Genomic DNA, 23,627 nt, shown 5'->3' with positions numbered 1-23,627 from the left:
AGTTAATGTGCCACACAAAATATTCTTTATAAAAAAGAGCAAATAGGATTGGGGGCAATATACTGGCTTGGATTCAATGTTGAATAATAACAGGACAAAGAAAGTTGGAAGTGAAGGGTCATTTTCAGATTTGCAGGTTTGACTTGAACGATGCCGCAGGGAACTGTGTTGAGAGTCCCGGTTGTGCACAGTCTATATCAGTGATTGAGATCACAAATCATTTAGATTAACAGGCATAAATTATTCAAGATTCTGGCGGTGTGACTTGCGTGGAGATTTACGAGCGACTTTAAGGGGATATAGACCGGCTACATTAATGGGTGAGGACGTGATGGATAGAATATATTGTAGAAAAATGTGAAGTTACCAACTCTGGTTCAAAAAAAAAGAAAAACAGAGTATTTTGTTTAAATGGTGAGGGATTGAGGGGTGTAAAAGATCAGAGGAGCCTCTGGGTGTTCTTATACAGAAATCACTGAAAGTTAACGTACAGGGACAGCAAGCTTTTAGGAAGGCACGTGAATTTATTGAGAGAGAATTCAAATACCGATGTAAGGATCGCTTAATTCAATTATGTCGGTCACCAATGAGACAGCATTTGAAATATTGTGTCCAGGACTGGTCTCACTACTGAAGGGTGGATACATATGCAACAGCAGGAATGCAATGAAGGTTCATCAGATTGATTCAAGGGATGAGGTGAATGTTTAATGAGGATTGATGAAGAAGATGAGGCCAATATTCTCTGGTTGCTAGGTGATTTCATTGACACATCCAAAGATACTTATGGGCTTGTCATGATAGATAGAGGGCCGAATCGAAGCTGGGTCGCTATCTCAAAATAAGGAGCCAGCCTTTTAAGACAAAGATAAGAACCTATTTTTACACCAAAAGGGGAATGTATCATAGGAATTCTCCATACGAGGGCTATGGAGGTTGATAAATTTCAAAAAATAAGGGAATCAATGGATATGGAATTAGTATAACAAGAGGCACTGAAGTAAAAGAAAAACAGATGCAGAGAGTTGCACAGTGAATTGTGTGACATTCCACTCCATATATTTAATATGGTTACATTAAAGGGGCTGTCCCACTTGGGCGACCTAATCTGCGAGTTAGAAAAGTGTCTTCGACCTTCAAACTCGTAGCATGGTTGACACGTGGTCCTCGGAGGTCCTCTGAGGTCGCTGGAACTCTCCTTCATGCTTGAGGGAAGTTCTCGAATACTCGTGGCCTCAGCTAGGTCGTGGAAACATTTTCAGCATGTTGAAAAATTTTCCACAAGTAAAATTTGGTCGGCATGGTTCTTTTGAACTCGTTGTGCAGTGGAGTGGGGTCGCTATTTGGTTACAGGCAGTTGAGGGCAGCCGTAGGCAATCTCCTTCACTGACCGGGCATTTTGATTGGCTCATTGGAGTTTTCAGGACCAAGGAAAACCTACCGGTAGGTAAAATACCTGCTAAACTTTATTATACTTCTTATAATCGTAAGTTCTTCACATTAGTTGTGCAAAAATAGCTTTTTCACCCTAATAAAGAAAAGACATGATGGAAAGAAATGCTGGACAGTATTGCAGGTTATAGAAGCTTCAGGCATAATAGCAAAGAATTAAAAGAACAGGGGGCATTGCACTATTGATTAAGGTCACTACCGCAATAGTGAGGAAAAAATCTCCACGAAGGCACTTCAAATGAGGCTATGTGGGTTGAGTTTAGAAATCAACATAAATAATGATTACTCTGCTGAGTTTACACTGCAGGCCTGCAAAATATCAGCAGGCAAAATAGTACAAGTTATGAAGGCAAATCTTCCAGGAAATTGGAGGAGCCGTAGGGTTATAGTTGGGAATTTAAACTCTTGCCTGTCAATAACTGTGATTGCTTTGCTGTGTAAGACTTAAATGCGGTGGAATTTTGGAAGTGCTTTCAGGAGAGCTTTTTGAACCAGTACTTACAGAAATCTGCAAGAAAAGGGGCAGTGTTAGACTTAATCTTGGAATGAGGCTTAACAAGCAGTTAAACTGCTGCTGAACATTTTGGAGATAATAACCATAAACATATTAAGTTTCAAGGCTGTTCTGGAAAGAGAGAAGGGTCTGGAAATGCTGGTCCTTAATGGAAAATTTTAATGTAATCAGACAGGACCTGACAAAGGTAGGCTTGGAGAAATGACATCCAGGTACATCTGCAAGGGACGTGGCAGTCATTTAAAAATGAAATAGTGAAGATTTAGTGCCAGTGAGTTCCTGAAAGTTAATGGAGGAAGGCAAGGACGGCATGTCCAGTGAGCCTTAGATGTCAAGGGTTTGATAACAAAACTAAAGGAAGCACTAGTTCATAGAAGGGTCCTGACATGAAATGTCACCTATCAATTTTCTCCAGATATGCTGTCTGACCCGCTGGGTTACACCAGCACTGTGTATCTATTAAGGGAAGAACATGGCAAGAATGGAGTATTGAAAATGGGAGAGGCCATTTATGAGCATAGGGGACACATGTAAAAGAAAAAAGGAACCACAAAACATCAATGGCAGTCTCGATGAAAGAAAATCCCAAGAAAATTATATATCGTATGGGTAATAGGGTAACCTGGGATACTAAAGAGGCAATAAATATGTAGAGCTAGAAAACGTGAGTGTGGTTTTCAATGAATACTTCTCATTCACTATTCACTAAGGAGAATGGCATTGTCCTTGCAGATTTTAAGGAAGGGGATGAGAATACTTGAGAGCAGGTTAACATTAAAAAGGAAGTATATTTGATATCTAAGTGAGATTAAAGGTGGTTAAGTCCCCGGGGTTTGTTGAGCCATATAGCAGGTTATGAGGGGAGGCAAGGAAATAAATTGCTGGGGATGTTAACAGAGATTTTTAAACCTCTGCTGGCCACAAGTTAAGTCTCAGATGAGACGAGAACAGCGAATGTGGAATCTTTATTTAGGAAAGGCAGCAGGAATGAGTTAGTAATTGTAGGCTAGTGAGGCTGACCTTAGTCGTTGGAAAGTTATTGGAAAAGGAATTCTGAGTGACAAGATTACTCTACAGAGACACAGGGAACTGTAGATGCTGAAAATGTGTGTAAACCACAAAACACTGGCGTAGCTCACTAGCATCTCTGGAGGACATGGGTAGGCGATGTTCCAGGTTGGGACCTTTATTCAAACTGATTGTCGTGTTTGGGTTCAGATTTTCCAGATTTTTCCTCCCTACTGCAATCAGTGACCGACTGAGTAACTCCAGTACTTTGTGCTTTACTCTGGATTAATCTACACTTGGAACAGCAATGTTAGATCGGAGATAATCTGCATGGCTTTATTGGTGGAAAATCCTGTTTGAGTGAGCTTTTGATCTCTTCTTCTTGCGTATGGCGTGCACAGTCTAAAGTTGTAGGTCAAAGGTTTTTGATGAAGAAACAAAACATATTAATGAAAGTAGAGTGGGTGATGTAGTTCATTCAGACCTTTAACAAGCTCCATACAAAGCCTAGTCCAAATGGGTCAAGCTGTGGGATCCCAGGGATGTTGGCAAATTGCATCCAAAAGGAGCCAAATGAATGAATGAATGAATGAATAAGTTTATTGGCCAAGTATTCACATACAAGGAATTTGCCTTGGTGCTCCCCCCACAACTGACAACGACAGAAAGTGACAGTTAGGAATGACACATACAACATTAAACATTAATAATAAAACATTATTGATTAAACATGTGAATTAAGTAGAATACCAGAACAAAAGGAGGGTACAGGTTTTTGGTTATTGAGTAGAGCTACTACTCGTGGAAAAAAGCTGTTTTTATGTCTGGCTGTGGCAGCTTTGACAATCCGTGTGGGGATATATGGAATATATATGGAATATATCCATATATTTGATATATGGAATATATGGAAAGAGCACTTTAACTTCCACACCATAAAAGGCCATCAACCAGGTTCTAGTAAATAGTGATCTACTAGATAGTTCAAAAGGGTTGTTGCTGTGCTGCATCACTTTCTAATTCTACCACTTCTCTACTTGCCCCTGCTCAAATTAAATTGGAAGAAAATATAATTCCAGTTGGAAGCTTTGTCAGTTGTGTAACAGTGACTGCTAGATACTAATAATACAAACATTCAGTATATTGTGACTCATAATTATGGTGGAGGAAGTTCTGAGCGGCTCCTGCTTAACCGCAAACATTGATATTGAGTGAAAACATTGAAAAGGAATCCATGGTCCATTTTAATTGTTGTTTGCCAGTTCCACTTGAAGGAATCTAAGCAACAAAGCTTCCAGTGGAAATCTGCTGCTGATATTTTGTAAAGAAATGGTGACAACACAAACCCAATCCAATGGAGCACGTTATTCGAGTAAAAAAGACACAAAGTGCTGGAGTAACTCAGTGGGTCAGGCAATATCTCTAGAGAACATGGGGAGGCCCTTCCTCTCTTCCATCTTTATTTCCAGCTGCCCAACAATCAGTCTGAAGAAACACCCCATCTTGAAATGACACCCATCCATGTTCTTCAGAGATGCTGCCTGACCCGTTGAGTTACTCCAGCTCTTTGTGTCTCTATTTGTAAATCAGCATCTGCAGTTCCTTGTTTCTGCATTATTCTAGTACTTCATGAAGACTGGTTAAGAAATAAGTGCATATGTTTTTGCATAGTATAGAATTGAGTGTTCAATACTCTTTGTTCACTGAGCTTAAAAGTCTGATTACTGAATCACGAAATTTGATTCTGGCCCCCACTTTTTTAAGATGAAGAAGTTACTAGACTAAGTGGGACCCGTTTGTAAGTGGGACCAGTCACGCGGGAGGCCTGGTCCCCCAATGCAGCCCATTCACCAAAGCAATATTCCACCACTCATCCGTTTCCCCAACGCAGTATTCCACCACTCACCCAAAGCCCCTAACTGTGCAGGTGCGGATCATTTCCCCTCATCCCCTTGCACCCCCTCCCCCTCCTCTTCATTTGTGAGAGGGGAGAAGGGGAGGAAAGGGGGGGTGTAGCAAGTGGGGTGTGGGGTGGGAGGGGAGGAGGGTAGTGGGTGTGTGTGTGGGCAGAGGGGGGGAGAGGGTGGTGTAGGGGGAGGGGGTGGGGGGGTTGAGGCGGGGGCGTGTGAGTCGGGGGTCACTGGACATTCTCCTCTGCCGGGATAAAAGTATCCGTTTTCTGTCCGGCGACATCAGCGACATCTCCGACTCCACGCCGGGCTGGTCCAGACTAGGCCGGGCTGGGTTGGACCGGGCCGTTTCCAATCCCTCTGAAAATTGTGTCTGGTTGGAGACCAGGCCATCCAGAGCCGGCCATCCGAAGCCCCCATCAGCTCCAATAGAGTCTCCGTTTTCCATTTGGCTACATCTCCGTGCTGGGCTTGGTTGGGCGAGGCCGCTTCCGGTCCCTCCGAAATTTGTGTTAATTTTATACTTTCATTCAAGTAGTCTTCTTCTTGTGTATGGCGTGCACAGCCTAGTTGTAGGACAATTTGTTCTATTTGATTTTATTTGATTGTGCACGCCAGGTAGATTGCATTTGTTGAAACAGGGCAGACAACGTGAAGGTTGCAATCTCCCACTCCGAGAGGAGATAGATCTGCGCACGTGCAATTTTTAAACCTCGATAACATTTACATTAGAACCCCGATAGGAACAAAACTTAGTGCACTCGCAGCAGAGTAGAACAGTGAGTACCCTGGCGAAAAAAATCGTAACGCTATCACGTACCATTTTTGCGCAAATAGAAAGACCACACAAACTGGAAGATAACAAGATCAGAGTTTTAGTTATGTATAGATTTGAAGGTTTCATAGCATACAATTGTTCAAGTTAGGTTCTTCAGCGGCACAATTATACAATTATTAAAAGGAAGTATATGTATAGTTGGATGCACTACCTGCAAGAAACACGAGCAAATGCTCCAACATTTGCAGTTCAAGTGACAACAAATGAAGGAACTTGTCAGCAGCTTCTGACGTCCACCAAGTGCGGTTAAATATAAAAATGCAAACTTAATTTTGCAATTTCCTGTTCCTTTTACAGGGTGCTTCTTTGTGTTGGAAGCAGCATAGAATCAAGGGTTTGATGTGGTTCAATTATTTATACAAGGCACTTATTGCAAGAATCAATGAAAACACATCCTTTGGTAGATACATTGTAACTGAGATTTTAAAGGTGTGTTATCATAATTGCTGCTGAATGACTTTTCAGACCATGTACAATTTGTTACAAAAGAGTATTCCATGGAAAAAAAATCCATGTTTTTTAATAAATTTAATAGGGATTTATTTTGTTGAGAAACTGAATGCTTTACATTTTTAGTGCATAAAATTACACCAGTGCACAGCCTAATTGTGAGACATTTGATGATGTACTTGTGATATCTGTGATGTCTTTGCTTGGGTGCAGGATTAGACAGACCTTTCAATGGATCATATAAAATCCTCAGATGTAAATCATCTGCACAGTAAAATGAAATAAAGATTAAGAAATTAATCAGGAATTACCAGAGCACAAGTGAGAAAGAGAGATGTAAGAAATAATTTTAATTTGGGTAGACACAATGAACTGCAGATGTTGGTTTATGTAGACTCGCACCAATTTGTCACCCACCTATATTCCTTTCTCTGGCATTTCACAGCCCCCCCCCCCCCCCCCCCCTCAGATCTGAAGAAGGGTCCCGACCTGATAGGTCACACATTACTTCTCTCCCAAGATGCTGCCTCTCCCTCTGAGTTACTCCAGCAGTTTGTGTCCACCTATCACTCACCAGACCTGTCACTCACCTGTATTATTGAGACAACAACTGTCTTACCATTATTATTACAGAATATCCTGGCCTTCCATGATGAACTGGAATGAATTCTGAATGCTCTAGTGATCAGTATTTGAACAGCAGGGGTGGGGGTGTGAAAATTCAAACCAATAGTAAAATGCATATCCTCCCATCTACTGACTCCAAACATTCTGAAGGATCTGGGATAAACTGCTTCATTGCTTGAGGTGAGTAGCAGAGACTTATTGTCTTGAAGCATAGGATGATAATATGTTCATAGAAAATGTTTTTCTAGCATAGCTTTGTGTGCTACAGCCTGATTAAATAGTGCGGAATACAAAGTCTGCAGAATGTATGATATGTCATATTTACAGTATCATTAAAAGATTTAGCTGATGTGCCGATGTGATATTAAGCACCAAAGCACAACGATATATTGCTGTGCACTTCTGATTCTCAGCGCAGTAAGTGCCGTGGTAACAATAGAGATTCAGAAAATGTGCCAAGTGTCGGGCTGGAACTTTCTCTTTCGGGATTGAGGAAATGTATAAGAAAGCGAAGCAATCTGCTGTGATCTCGTGCACCTATGCGGTCGTTGTTGCTACGCGCAACATAAAAAGAGCCCAGAGGGGCAAAAAGCCAGTTGGCTTTGTCAGACGGAGAATACAAAGAAGTGACAACACTGACCACTTGACCCAGTCAGTCTCATTTAGCTGTGAACTTCCACACAAGGGATTCCCTTCCTTGCATTGGCCTGACTTGTTTTTTTTTCCTTTCACCTGTTCAATTCTTCAGTTTAAAATCTTTTATTTAAACTTGTAGCTGTGCCTTTTTTCCTATCAGGCAACTGCAGCAACAATTTACAAATTTTGTGTTATATTTGCAGTTTTTCACTTCAGGTGTTATCCCATTTTCTCAATTTCTTTCAGACCCTTTCATCACAATCCCAATAGCGTTCCTCTTTAATTTTAATTGGATTCTGTCATTTTCATGAATCGCAAAATCCCATTTATTTTTCTTCTTCAAAATATTGTGTTTTCTGTGTCTTTTCAAAAACAAACATAACATTTTTGGAATGGCCCAGTGTCCCAACTTGGCCACCATGTACAAGATGGGCCAAAGGTCTGTTTCCGTGCTGTGGAGGTTGATGACTATTTTTATTCAACAAACAGTGCTATTATTTCTTCCAATCCGCCTCAGCTAGCTTGCTCATAGCTATCTAAAATATTGGACATAAAATCTGAAACCTATCTTTCCATTCATTTTTGCCATATCTTGCTGCTCTCAATATGCTCAACTGCCTTTTATATTTTATTAGTCATAACCAGATTTCTCTAAGATAGACACAAAAATCGGGAGTAACTCAGCGGGACAGGCAGCATCTCTGGAGAGAAGGAATGGGTGACGAAGTCTGAAGAGGGGTCTCGAACCGAAACGTCACCCATTCCTTCTCTCCAGAGATGCTGCCTGTCCCGCTGAGTTAAACCAGCTTTTTGTGTCTATCTTCGCTTTAAACCAGCATCTGCAGTTCTTTCTTACACACCAGATTTCCCTATCTCTTTACTGAAGGTTTACAGCTTGACAAAGGTAAGCAAGGCAGCATTTTAAAAGCTCTCTTCATTTTTAACTCGGTCTTCCTTCATGCAAGGGGCTGAGATGAAGTAGAATTTGTTTGGTGTATCCAAATGGCTTTCTTGAAACAGTCTATGGATTGTCAAATTAGAGGGTGGACCATGCTAGACCTCGTCATGGGAACCGAGCCTGAACAGTTGACTGGAATTTCAGTGATCACAACTCGTCAAGTTTTAAGATAATCATGAATAAGGATCATTTTGTACCTTGGGGGAAAGCACTCAATTGGGGAGGGCAAATGACAACATTGTTAGATGGGAGCTAACGAGAGTAAAATGGGAGCAGCTGTTATGGAATAAATCCACAATGAACATGTGGGACTCGTTTAAAGAGCAGCTGGTCTGAGCTCAGCGCCATCAGTTTAGTGAGGAGGAGGGACAAGGTTCATAAGGTAAGGAAACTTTGGATGAGGAGAAAGGTTGGAAAATTAGAAGAATATTTGAGGCTCTGGACGATGAAATTAGACAGAGGTTTTGAGGAATATGAAGCAAGCAGGAAAAAAAAACTCAAGACGTGAATTAGAAGGGAAAAACGGGGGCAGGAAATGCCAATGGCAAGTTTTACGAAAGAATATTTATATATACATTAAAAACAAGATGGTAGCCAGGGAGAAAGTAGGTCTACTCAAGAATAAATGAGGGAATTTATGTTTGGAGTCTGAGGATGTAGGTGGAACACTAAATGAGTACAAGGTCATCAGCATAATCATGGACCAGTCTTACTCTCCCATCAGGCAAGAGTTACAGTAATTTGAAAATGCATACCTCCAGATTCAGGGACAATTTCTTCCTGGCTGTTATCAGGTAACTGAACTAATCTGAAATGTCCTCTGGAGTGTGGTCCCAATCTACCATCTACGTTATTGGAGACTTTCAAACTATCTTTAATCAGACTTTATCTTGCTTTAAATATTGTCCTTTAATCTGTATCTGTACAGTGTGGATGGCTTGATTGTGTTCATATATAGTCTTCTTGTTGACTGGATAGCACGTAACAAAAAAGCTTTTCACTGTAGCTTGGTGTACATATATTTGTGTGTGTGTATACGCGGGTGAAAGCATAGATGGGTCAGTTAGTAAGTTCACAAATGATACAAAAATGTGTGTAATTGAAGCGGGCTGTGAAAGGATACAGCAGGGTACAGATATGGATGGAGAAATGGCAGATATATCTGGACAAGTGTGTATTGCACTTGTGGAAGGTCAAATGTGAGGGGGAAGTATAGAGTTAATGGCAGGAAACGTTATGTTATTGATGGACCAGGGAATCTTGGGATATAAATTTGTAGATCCATCAATGTAGTAACACAAGTAGTGAGAGTGGTAATGAGGGTTATGCTATGTTCACTTTTATTGGTCAATAAATGTGAGTATCGGAGTCGAGGAAATCGTGTTTCAGTTTTATAAAACATTGGGTGAGCTATATGTGAAATATTGTTAGCAATTTTGTCCCCCCTATATAGGAATAATGTGGATGGTTTGGAATGAGTGCAGAAGAGGGTAAGCAGAATGCTGACTAGATTCGAGGACAAACTTGGACAGTTTTCTCTGCAATGTCAGAAGCTGAGTGGAGACTTGGTTCAGGTTGATAACATTTATGGTGCCTGGGGTGGTGATAGAAACAATAGACGTTAAGGGACTTTTGGATGGGCAAATGAATATGCAGAGGTTGGAAGTACATGGATCATGTGCAGGCCAATGGGATTAATTTAATTTGGTATGGTGTTTGGCAAAGACAATGGACTGAAGGGCCTGTTCCTGCGCTATTCTATGTTCTGCTTTGTTTTTTCCACCCCTTTCAAAAATTAGGTGAAATAACATTTCCAAGAACAGTAATTTCTTGATACTACACATCCAACTAACCTGACTACTTACTAACACTAGACCCCAGTGCTTCGACCTTGAATGTTGTCTGCATGGAGTTTGCATGGAGTTTGCATGTTCTCCCTGTGAATACATGGGTTTCCTTCAGGTGCTCTGGTCTCCTCCCGCATCCCCAGAAGATGTATGGGTTAATTGGCCACTGTCATTTGCTGCTAGGTGTGGGAAATTGACGAGAACATGGTTTGAAAAAAAAAATTGGATTACTGTAGGATTAGTGTCGCTTGTTAGAGATATTGAAGGCCAAAGGGCTTGTTCTTGTCCTGTCTTTTCTATGATCCAAATCCCTTTCTGAAAGTTTACTTCACTTTAGCCACTTAATTTCCCTCTGATTATTCTTATCCTGCCGTTGTGTTTCCTTTGACTCTTTACCCAATCTATAATTAGTCCATTTACTCAACTTCTCCTCGTCCCTCTTTCTAAATTGCTTCCATGGATGGGGTATTATTTCCATCTATTTATCTTCAATATCTTCTCTTATTTAGCTATACTTCCCATAACCTGCTTCAGCATCCATCCACCTCTCCCACCACTCTCCATTTACTGTGGTAGATGCATTGTCATTTACTTATTCTTTCTGTTGATAAGCACTGTCTATATAGAAGAAGCTGATCTACGTTCATCATTTATGCAACTGGTCCCAATGAAAAGCCACCTTCTTGCCTCTTTGTGTTTTATAGATTTCAGATAATCATAGAGCATGGAAAAAGGATCTTCAACCCATAATATCTACATCAACCATTAAGATTGGTCATCTACACTAGATGACAATTACCATCATCTACACTAATCTCATTCATCCAAAAATAATGGCTATCAACTAATCCCCACCCTCAAGTTCTCCCACAACCCATCTGCATTCGGGCCAGGCCACATATTGGCATATGGAAGGAAATTGGAGCACCTAGGGGAAACTTGCATGGTCACAGCGAAATTTCATTACACAGACAAAATCCTGGATTGAATCAGAGTCTGTGGAGTTGATGCTGCAGCACAAACAGCTTCACTTCCAAACTGAAATTGAAGCACATTCAAAGAGAAATATGAAGACTAATAAGTGAGCCTGCTCCTCCTTAAAAATCTTTCCCTGTTGAGATACTTGAGCAGCACGGCTGTAACAAAATATTTGGAAGATTTTAGTCCCAAATTCAAAAGGTCATGTTACGGATGTTAACTACTGAATTGTTATTCAGTACTACATCTGTAGTTGTGTTCCTTTTTCTGAGCATCAGTTCGTCCTTGATATGTTCTTGCTTTAAATTGAGTCTTCATCCACCCCCCAACTTCTGCAAAGTTTCTATTCTGAGCATTCCTGTGTGACTTTCCCTTTCTGCACAGGCCGTCACATCTGCCTCCTCTGCTCTCTGCAATGTGGCATCTCTGACACAAAGTCTCAATCCAAAAACAGCTTTCTCACCATGATCCATCAAATTGTGTCTTCCTCCAGTTCTGAGATTTAGAGCCTGAGCTTCTATCAATTATGTTTGAGTCAACACCTGGTGCTTAAAACTATGGTATCCTGCAGGGACAGCACATCACTGCCCTCCTTCTGTTGCTGACATTTTCAACTCTTCATTTTAAGTAGAGGATGTACTCGATTTCCTCTACTTACAAAGATATTTACACAAGGTACAGGGATGAAGGGGTGGTTGACAAACAGGGGTTGGTGTTTGTTTATTATTTTGTTTATTATTTATTTATGTTTTTTGGTTACTTCATACATATTACTTGTAAGTGTATATCAGTTGTATGTATATATATGTTTGTATGCATCTCTAAAAATTGTCTGGGGTATTATTATGATTAATTAATTAATTATTAAATATGGAAGACGGGTTTAGGGAGAAGGGGTGAGATTAAATAAGTTATTATTCTTCTCACTCCTTTTCGAGCTTGTAAAGAAAAAGTGTTCGACATTTAAATTTTGCTTTATGCTTTTCATTGCTTTGCGAATATTGCCTGGAATGTCCAATTGTTTGACTATTTCGATTTTGTTGTTGTTATTTATTCCTATTTATGTCTTTACTTGTTCGGAACAAATAAATAAATAAATAAATATGTTCCAAACGTATACATTTTCTCCCCATTTCAAGGTTTAGTTTAGAGATACAGCACGGAAACAGGCCCTTCAGCCCATCGAGTCCGCACCGGCCAGTGATCCCCGCACAGTAACACTCACCTACACACACTGTACACTTATACCAAGCCAATTTACCTACATACCTGTACGTCTTTGGAGTGAAGGAGGTAACTGAAGATCTCAGAGAAAACCTACACGGTCACGAGGAGAACGTACGAGCTCCGCACAGACAACATGTGAAGTACGAACCTGGGTCTCCGGCGCTGTAAGGCAACAACTCTACCTCTGCGCCACTGTGCTGCCCTTGCACTTCCTTTTGACCCGATACAGCGACACAGTTGCACTTTTCCACTTTTACTCTCAAGGTGTTCTGAGCTGATTCTAAGGCCACCTTCCTTTCATATTATTAACATGAGGCACAAACCACTTTCAATTTCAGTCAAACCCAAAGACATTGTTTTAATTAACACCTCCCGTGCCCTACTTGCAGTGACTATCAGTTAATTGCCAATAGATGGGTTATTATGCAAATCCATGTTTAAATAAAAGATGGTGTTGGCATGAAGTAATACTTTATAAAATAATTCATGTTATAAACAGATCAGGCTTTAAGGTTGCTGCAAACCCAGAGCTAATTTAACATAGTTTTGATTTGTTAGGTTTGACAGATTTGAATCTAAAACCACATGTGAGCTCCATTATCATATTGAGCTTTGAAAAAATGTCTTAAGTATGCGATGAAGAAATATATCATCCACACATTTATTTCTAATCAATTCAGTGTTGTGGGCAATAGGAATATAAGAAAACATTTCAGCAACCATGCTAACCTTGACTAAGGTTTAACGGTAAAGAATGCACATCACATAACACTTATAAAACTCATTCCCAGTTCATCTGACATAAACATGCACTATTAAGAGGTTCTATATTATCAGTATAAATGAACGTGAGTACAGCTAAAAATAAGCACTATCATGATTTTCTTCAAATTCCATTTACATATTTTTTTAGCTGATCATTAATATATTAACTGTCACCTTAATTTCCTCTCTGCATGAAGATATCCAGAAGAATGTTAACCTTAGTTTAGTTTAGAGATACAGCATTGAAGCAGGCCCTTTGGCCCACTGAGTCTACACCAACTATTGAACTCCCATTCACACTAGTTCTATGTTATCGCACTTATCGCGTCCACTCTCTACACACTAGGGACAAAGGCCAATGAACCTACAACCCACACATCTTGGGGATGTGGGAAGAATACAGAGCACCCGGAGGAAACCTTCATGGTCACAAGGAGAATGACCATCTCTTCACCTCTGCCTATCCTTAGCCCCACGTCCCCCTCCCTTTTCATCTGTGCATTAATTGCCTTATTATTGTGTTTTGTATTGAATTCTGTCTTTACTTTGTGTACTAGTCATGTCTCTACATATATATAACATATAACATATAACAATTACAGCACGGAAACAGGCCATCTCGACCCCTCTAGTCCGTGCCGAACACATAATCTCCCCTAGTCCCATATACCTGCGCTCAGACCATAACCCTCCATTCCTTTCCCATCCATATAACTATCCAATTTATTTTTAAATGATAAAAACGAACCTGCCTCCACCACCTTCACTGGAAGCTCATTCCACACAGCTACCACTCTCTGAGTAAAGAAGTTCCCCCTCATGTTACCCCTAAACTTCAGTCCCTTAATTCTCAAGTCATACTAGTTCTACGTTTGTAGCTCTACTATTTATTTCATTCCCCTTACATGTTTTTCCTCTACCTGCTAAATTTTTGTAAGGTGTCCTTGAGACTCTTGAAAGGCGCCCATCAATAAAATTTATTATTATTATTATTAATGTGCAAACTCCATCCATGCAGTACCCCAGATCAGGATTGAACCTGCGTCTCTGACGCTGTGAGGCATCGGCCCTTCCAGTTGCGCCACTTTTCCACCCACTCTTGTCCCAGCCTACCATATTTATTTGTTTCGAATATCTTCATATATGATCCAGCCTCCATAAGAATTCATACCTAATCTGCAATAAAGAGAATTTATTGATGTAAGATAGGATTTCTTATTCTGCTGGTGGATGTGTGAGGCGATAATGCCACTGGGAGGGCAAAAGACTCGAAGGGCCGAATGGCCTACTCCTGCACCTAATTTCTATGTTTCTATGTTTCTAAGACCATGCAAGCAATGTCTGCCGTTACCCAATAAGACCTAAGGGTTTAGAAGAGGTGCATAGAAAACCATGAATTCTATGTCATATATTATTCAAGAGGAAAGCAAAGAAAGAAAAATGAGTCTATCTAAGAGAGAAAAAGAAAAAATGAGAAAGGAGAAAAACTGCAAAAATATGAAATTATACATATAATCCTTAAATCATACTCTTAAAGAAAATGTTGGATTTAATAGTTATCACAATGTTAAGGGTATTTATATTATTAACATGTTTTGTGATGTCTAATGAGGAAATAATGTGAATGCATTGGCTACATGAAATGCTGTGGTATTGCAGGAGAAAGCGATTTTGCAACCTCTTGTGACTTGATTCAGGCCATTTTACCATCATCAGATTTTATTTGTTAATTAGTACATTGATGAAATTGGAAACCAGTACAAAGCAGGGATGGCTGCATTACCTTTACTGCACACCATTACCTTAACAGCAAATTCTGGACCAATATTTATATTATGAAAACAGAGTTTATTTTATCTCCGCAGTTCCAAAAACTAAGTAAAAGTAAACTTATCAGAAGGCATTAATCCATCACAGTCGAATTTGGACCCGGGGTTACTTGTTTGACATGATTTGCGTGGGCTGTTAATGATTAGACGTGTCAATGTTTGTTGTCCCAATGTCAATGTTAGCCGGGTCAAAAGTCATAAAAACACAATGACTTGCATTTTGTCGGTGACCATGGAGTTAACATTCAGTGAGTCCACCCACAGGGTGAGAGTGGGTGGAGAAACCCCAGAGTCCCTCACCACCACCACCAGGGCGGGGCCAAGGCCCAACCGGAAGTGACGTAAATAGGCCCCTCCCGAGAAGAGGTCATTTCCGGTCCAAAGCCCATTTCCGGTTCCCACATAACATCATTTCCGGCTCCGGTGACGTCACATCCAGTTCTCACGGCTCCCTACGTCATGATGTCATATCTGGTTGACCTAGTTCCCACGGTCTGACGTCATTTCCGGTTGACCTACTTCCCACGGTACGTCATATCCGTCGCACAGGTGACGTCACGGGGTCAAAGTTTTCTGCTGTATTTAAATGTGGGTCTCTGTGGGTCTCTGGGATCTCAGTGCTTGCAGTGGGCCTGGGGGTCGGTGTCCCGTTGGTCCTGACGTCTCTGGTGACTGGCACTAACCTGCTGGCATTGCCGACGTGAAGATAGTGCAAAGCCCCCGCGCCGGTGCAATGGGCGGGGAGCTGAAGAGGGGAGGGAAGGGTCACACACATGGCCGGGAAGCAGAGGGGCGTAGCTGGGGTGAAACTGAAGGGATCGACAATCTGCTGCTGCCTGCCCGCTGAAAGTTCCCACGCAAGACTCACGATACACTGTATATCGTGACCGTGGGAACTATTTAACTCAGCGGGCAGGCAGCAGCAGATTGTCAATTATTAACCCTCCCGCGCAATTACCTTCTCTTTTATGAATGGGGATTCACAATGTTCATTCAAGATTTAACGGGAAAGCTCGGGAGACGGACAAGTCACTCGCACAAATAACGGAAATGCCGAGTACCGTGGGAAATCTTTATCTACACCACGTTATATCGTGTGATATCATGCTTGACCACGACCACTTCACTCTGGTTACATCTTGCGTGAAGTCGCCCCGTGAAAAAGCGCCATAAGAAGGACGCCGCACTGTACATCCGTAATTATCTCATGCAAAAGAGAGCCTCCGTGCACGCTCTGTATGAGGGTAAGAAAACTTACTACGCTGTGCGTGCCAACAAGTGGCCCGAGTTTGGCCCCGCCCTGGTGATGGTGGTGAGGGACTCTGGGGTTTCTCCACCCACTCTTTGAGTGCTGCATTCAAGACGGACTGTGGAAGCCGGAGTGCGTGCCGGTACGTCATATCCGTCGCAGTTTCCAAAGTGACATTTTAAGTTTGTAACAAAGGAGAGAGATTGAAGTGGATAAACAAAGTTTCATATTTTTACATCTCCATAAAAGCGCTGAGTTAGCGCAGGATTTTAGCCTGTGAATCTCCATTTTAACACAGTGGTAATGAAGATTTGAAAATAGCATGTTTTTATCACAGCATTTTTGAAACTTGAGACTAAGATAATTTTAAGTAGTATTCAAGAGCAGAGAGACTTGTGAGTGTTTGTACACACATCTTTGAAAGTGGCAGCATGGGTCTAACCGGATAGTTAATGGAGCTAATGAGGTACCAGGTTTTATAAATCAAGGCATTTTTTAATTTTGTTTTTCAAAATATAGGAAATGTCTTGTATAGTGCATTCACTATGACTTTCTAAATGTCCTTTAGTGTTATTAAGAATTAAGTACTACGGAGAGGGAAAAGAGCCCGTGTTTTGGCAGAAGCAATCGTGTTTGCAGAAATGTATATTGAGAGTCATTGATGTAATGTGTCATGTGTGCAATTTGTGCTCTACTGCATGAAAATCTGTGATTTTTACGTATGCTTGATGAAATGAAAGATGCAATTCAGTGCATCTTTTCAAAAACAATCCTAAAGCATTGGGCTTTTTATAATTGGAGTGAGGATCATTGTATATGGCAAGACATTTTGTGGCATTTCAGTTTTTTAGCAAGTAGGCTAGATGTTACTTTTCTATAGTTCTCTTAACATCCACAATGGTCCATTAACATTAAACTCAATTAGTTTTGTTTGAAACATATTCGATAAAGCTACATTGTAAGAGGAGGAATTCTGGTTTTGCAAAATAGAAATTAAACCAAATTGAGACTTTTTTTCGCATTTTGAAACGAAAAAAGTCCTTGCATTTCAATATTTTTCAGGAATCTGGCAGTCACTGAAATGTTAATTACTGCAAGCTGCTTCCTCAAGCTGCAGAGAATACTCATTATAGTCCATTGTGAAGAAGGTTGTTTCAAAGGCATTGATATTTGACTATTTACTGGCACCATTGTTCTTTGACAATGCAATATTTTGCCGTGTTATTCAAATTATTTGGAGCAGCTTCTGTTTTGACCAGTTGGTTCGAGCCTCCGCTAAACACAACTATCACAAGTGTCATTTAAATTATGCAATTGACAGCTCTGTTGGCTTAAGATTTTTTAAAATCATTATTCCATGAAGAAATGTGTGAAGTCAGAATGACATGGCTCAATCCATCAGTACTTCTGAAATTACAAGAGATAAGAATGGCAGCAAACTATTCCCAGTGAATTTATTCAAGAAGGAACTGCAGATGCTGGAAGATCGAAGGTACACAAAAATGCTGGAGAAACTCAGCGGGTGCAGCAGCATCTATGTTTTGACTGATGGGGGGTGGGGGGGAGAAGGAAGGAAAAAGGGAGGAGGAGGAGCCCAAGGGCAGGGGGATGGGAGGAGACAGCTCGAGGGTTAAGGAAGGGGATGAGACAGCAAGGGCTAGCAAAACTGGGAGAATTCAACGTTCATGCCATCCGGACGCAAGCAACCCAGGCGGAATATGAGGGTTTCGGCCCGAAACGTCGCCTATTTCCTTCGCTCCATAGATGCTGCTGCACCCGCTGAGTTTCTCCAGCATTTTTGTGTACCCAGTGAATTTATCACAGGTCGAGATTGAATTGAGTTTTACCACAAGAAATGCAATTATTATTTTTCACTATTCTTGAGAGGAATGGTGACATTTGTGACATGAAATATTTGCTCTTTGTCTTTCACACTGTCCAGTTGCTGAAAAAATTCATGGAGCAGTTGAACTCCAAGAAGCACCTTATAAATTACAGGATCTGCCAGTAAGAATTTATCAGTGGTAACCAAAGATGACAGTACCTAACAGGTGGAGTGTGTTTTTAGACATATGTACCTGAAAGGTTTTATTTGTAAGGTTGCTCTTATATTTTTAAATTGTTAAACCTCTGCGCACAAAGAATGTTATTGCCATAATCAAATTGCAAATACAATACACCGAGACTTGTAGCATTTAGATATTCTGAGATTTTTCCAAATTATAAATCCCTCATGGCTGCATTTCTATTTACATTAAACTATCTTGTTCCACTCAGTACCACTGCAAGCATATTTAATAAAGGAAATGAAATATTGTTATCTCTATTTCTAAATATCCTTCATCTTAAACAGGTGGTGAAAATAAAGACCAGCTAAGCCCACTTTCTAAAAAATTTGGTCATTTTAACTGCATGATTGGGGGGGGGGGGGGAATTTGAGAATGAAAAAAACTTCACTGTCTCGGAGAAGCAACTTAATATTTTTATCTTTTTCTCAAATATTTTTCTGTGCCAGCTTCTGCAGTTCTCACATCTGACAGAACATTCCTGTCCCGACAATGACGCAAATTTTGAATCGCCTTTCTGTCGATTTTTTAAAATGTTTTAAAACAATCCAAGTTGATGGTCTATTCAGGTGATTTTGATCGAAAGCTGTATAATTTGGCATAACATATCTTGCGCAAATTGAATTTGTGAGTGCTTTTGCCTTATTGAAATGGTTGTGCCAACATCAACCAAATATCTGGTCTTATTTGGGCGGCACGGCGGCGCAGCAGTAGAGTTGTCTTACAGCGCTTGCAACGCGCGTGGCCCGGATTTGATCCCGACTGTCTTTACGGAGTTTGTACGTTCTCCCCATGACCGCATGGGTTTTTTCAGGGATCTTCGGTTTCCTCCAAACACTCAAAAGACGTACAGGTTTGGAGGTACATTGGCTTGGCATAAGTGTAAATTGTCCCTAGTGTGTGTAGAATAATGCTCGTGTGTGGGGATCGCTGGTCGGTGTGGACTCGGTGGGCTGAAGAGCCTGTTTCTGCAATGTATCTCTAAAACGTAAACTAGAACTTATCCTAAATTAAGTTCATCTCCTTTTCACTTTGTAAATGATTGTACCCTTTGCTGGCTTTTGTAGAGGCTCCAAAAATGAAGGACTTCCCTAGTTATGTTTTTAAAATATTCCATAAAAAATTGTTTTAATTCACGAATAAATTGTCAACTGGATACGAGTATCATTGGTACATGGTTATTTTGGCATTTATTTGCAAGTTATTTCATATCTGACTATTAACTAGAAGGGGATCAGAGTGGATGTCAAATTTGTATTTATTGTGTGTTTTTGTTATTTTATTATATGTATGACTGCAAGGCACGAAATTTTGTTGAGACCGGAAGGTCTGAATGACAATAAAGGATACTTTACTTTTTCACTTACTTTACAGATGCCTAAAATAGACACAAAATGCTGGAGTAACTCAGTGGGTCAGGAAGCATTTCGAGGGAAAAGGTGATGTTTCGGGTCTGGAGTCTGAAAAAGAGTTTCGACCCGATTCCTTTTCTCCAGAGATACAGCCTGACTCGCCAAGTTACTCCAGCAGTCACCTGAATGAATGAAAACGTTATTGTCATTCAGATATACACCTAGACACAGTGCACCTTGAACGAAATTTCGTTGCATTTGACTCTCCAATCCGGTAAATAGTAAAAGTAAAAGTGCTAGGTGCGTCCATAAAAATGCATCATGTGCATGGTTCTGTAAAATAAATATATATAAAAAGTTTTTAAAAAGTGTCGATATTTAAAAAGTTCTAGCCTCGGTTTTGTTGATTGTTCAGTAATCTTATGGCCTGGGGGATGAAGCTGTTGCAGAACCTGGTTGTCCCGCTCTTCATGCTGCGGTACCTCCTCCCAGAGTTAAGCAGTATAAACAGTCCAAATTGTGGGTGTGTGGGGGCTCTGGTAATGCCCTTAGCTCTAATCAGACAGCGCTTGTACCCCATGTCCATGATGGAAGGAAGAGAAGTCCCAATTATTTTTTCCGCTGTCCTCACCACTCTCTGAAGGCACTTCCAGTCCGCAGCTGTACAGCTGCCTTACCACGTAGAGATGCAGCTGGTCATGACCGACTCAATTGTGCTTCTGTAGAAACTGGCGAGGATGGGAGGGTGGAGGTGTAAATTTCTCAACCTGCGGAGGAAGTACAACCGCTGCTGTGCCCGTTTTGCCAGAGATGTAATGTTTGTGGACCAGTTTAAGGTGTCCGTTATATGCACCCCCAGGAACTTGATCCTTTTCACCTGCTCCACTGCTGAGTTGTTGATGCAAAGTGGAGTGTGACTGGGCTGAATTTTCCTTCTGAAATCGACGACAATCTCCTTGGTTTTGTTCACATTTAGGAGAAGGTTGTTCCTGCTGCACCACCTATACCTTTTCTCCAGAGATGCTGCATGACTCGCTGGGTTTCTCCAGCATTTTGTGTCTAACTTCAGTGTAAACCAGCACCTGCAGTTCTTTCTTACACACAGGGTTAAGATTCTGTTTGAATATAGCGGAATAAGTCCGTAATCAACCATGTTCAAACAGTTCCAACACTGAAATTATCAAGGTGGGTTTTTAAAGTAACATTTTTAAGTTAAAATCAGGGGTCTTCTAAAGTGCTGCTTGGTTCATGCCAGATTGTATTTGTGAGAATATGTGATGGGCTCTGAATAAAATTGTAGACTGGAGATGTTTCTCAGATATAGCACTATCAGGTGTACAATTTATGACCTGATGGCCCAACATGACCAAAGTGTAAATTTCTCCCCATTCATTGCAGATAGTATTGTATCCTTGGACGTCATGACCAGTTTAGCATTGCTGTCCTTATTAAATGTTATTACATGTTAAGCCATTAACTTAGCTCCCTGCCACTGGTCAGACCTAAGTAGCTGTGCTGAAGATGAGTAAATGTCATTTGCACCTGCTTGAAAAAAGGCTACAATATTATTGTTTTAAAACCACTGCTTTTGTAGAAAAGCTTAATGATTTGATTTTCATCAGTTTGGCCAAATATAATTCAAAGACTTTGCCTTGATTCTAGCTGTTCAAAATTCCATTCAGGTCCTCCTGTAAAGTTTATGGAGTTAGACTCAAAGTGGGTACTGGGAAACACTTTTTAAAAATTCCGTGTTGCATACTGCAGTTCAATAAATATTGGGAAGAATGCACTTGATGTGAATGTGGCACAAGAAAATGATTTCAACTACAGCCAGTAGAGGGCTCAGGTTCTTAGAAAGAGAAGATTCTTGGAAGAGTTTGTTTGAACTGATTAGAAAAGACGAAACAGAAATCAACAGATTATATTATAATCGTAATTAATGATGACTCATTAATTAAAAAATAATGAAGAAAATAAGTTAATATTGCAAAATATGTGGTGGGTGTTCCACTAAATTTGTGATTTAAAAAATATATTTTTTTAATCTGTTGTCTGACCTGCAGGTCAATATATATGCCATGCTTTCATGTGAATGTTTTTTTTTCTGCATTGACATGTATAATAAAAACTTATTGTAGATATACACGTGAACTGCTGTGCCATAATATCATTGTGTTAATCCATCCTCTTCAGTAGATGTGAGAGCATCACTCCATGAATCATTCAGATTTTACAGACTTCAAGTTTTGAATTTAAAAATATGCATGAAAAATAGACCATAATGGTCCTTAGTAGCACAGCCATCAGTTATGTCATTCAGTGGGTTTTATTGTTAATTATTATTCTGTGTTAATATAGGAAACCTCTCAATTTACAATCAATTTATTTATTCTTCCAGAAAATGCCTGGATCTAGTTAGGACAATAAATCATGCAACTTGCAGATCATTAGAAATGCATTTCCCAAGTAACATTATGAATAAACATTTATTTTTTTTAGTTTAGTTTAGAGATACAGTGTAGAAATGCCACCGCGCCGATCAACGCGTGCCCGCGCCGATCAACGGTCCCCGCACATTAACACCATCCTACACACACTAGGGACAATTTTTACATTTACCAAGTCAATTAACCTACAACCCTGTACATCTTTGGAGTGTTGGAGGAAACCGAAGGTCACGGAGAAACCCACGCAGGTCACGGGGAGAACGTATAAACTCCGTTCAGGCAGCACCTGTTTTCGGGATGGAACCCGGGTCTCCGGCGCTGCATTCGCTTTGTCAGCAACTCTATCGCTGTGCCACCGTTTCTAACACTTGCAGCAGACTTGCAGTATTTTTCTTAAAAAGTTGCCAGAAATCAGAATTGTTGCCTCAAATATTTTTTTTGAGAAGCGCATTGTCATGTTGAATTTTGAATGTTGAAATGCTGACATAAAGAAAAGGGGCAGGAGAGAGGGATGTATCGTGGGTAACTTATGAAATGGCCTCTGTCTTATGAGGCACGTTTATTGAATGTAGCAATGATTCTTTTCCATTTTCACGAGATGCACTGACATCTTTTGAACTTTGTTCTTAAGTTTTATGGCTGTTGACAGCAGCTTGTTATTCCAGTGGTGTATGTTAATCATGACGAGGATTTTTTTTTCATGTTGTTGAAAAATGAATAAAACTGCATCATCCCTTTATAACGCAGTCGATGTCTTGGGACAGTAATGTTTAAGAAGATTTTAGAAAGTGCAGTATCCTGTTCATGGTTTAGTGTTTCTACATATAATTATGGTATCAAACAAAACCAAAGGTTAACATTTTGGATCAAATGCAACTGAATAGAAAATACAATTGAGAAACATAATTGCAAATCCTGTGGTGAGCCATTGGCAGGCACATATAATCAAAATCTATTGTATTAAAAAAAGACCTAAATGTGCACAAATTTGCTGCAGTAGCTTAGAGATTTGACAGAGGGAGCTGCCTTTTTTTTTAAATATTGACACATAACCTGTTGGTTAAAGGCTCTGTCAGTGTTTGCCTTCAAATTCTTCTTCCTCGGATGCTTTGGTACATTAGTTATCAGAAAATGAGATGAGTACACTTTGTCAACATCATCTTTGCCCCAGCAGGAAATTGTTTTATTGCATTGAAAACCAGAGTAATAAAACTGCCAGTATAGTAAAATAAATTACGCTGTCATGTGTGCCAATAACAATGCTGGTTTGGAGCAGGAGTGCAGTGCAAACCTATTTAATGTATTGCACCAAATAACATCTTCAACCTTTTGAATGTTTAGTGACATTTAATTAAGTGCATATTCACATGAATAGTGTGTTTTGCAATACAAGCGTGGTGAGTTGGCTAAATGTCACTATTACAAGGTGTTGTATTTGATACCAAAATAAATATTAAAAACACAGCAGAGAATA

General features: G+C 40.2%; 1 protein-coding gene across 5 annotated transcripts in view; it reads left to right on the top strand.

Moving 5' to 3' along the window:
* cntn3 (contactin 3) overlaps positions 1-23,627 on the top strand; it is a 1,582,783-nt gene that overhangs the window by 704,696 nt on the left and 854,460 nt on the right. The window lies entirely within an intron of this gene.

The sequence above is a fragment of the Amblyraja radiata genome, chromosome 18 (assembly GCF_010909765.2).
Source record: "Amblyraja radiata isolate CabotCenter1 chromosome 18, sAmbRad1.1.pri, whole genome shotgun sequence".
NCBI classification, from domain to species: domain Eukaryota; kingdom Metazoa; phylum Chordata; class Chondrichthyes; order Rajiformes; family Rajidae; genus Amblyraja; species Amblyraja radiata.
This window is presented reverse-complemented; position numbering and strand designations above follow the sequence as displayed.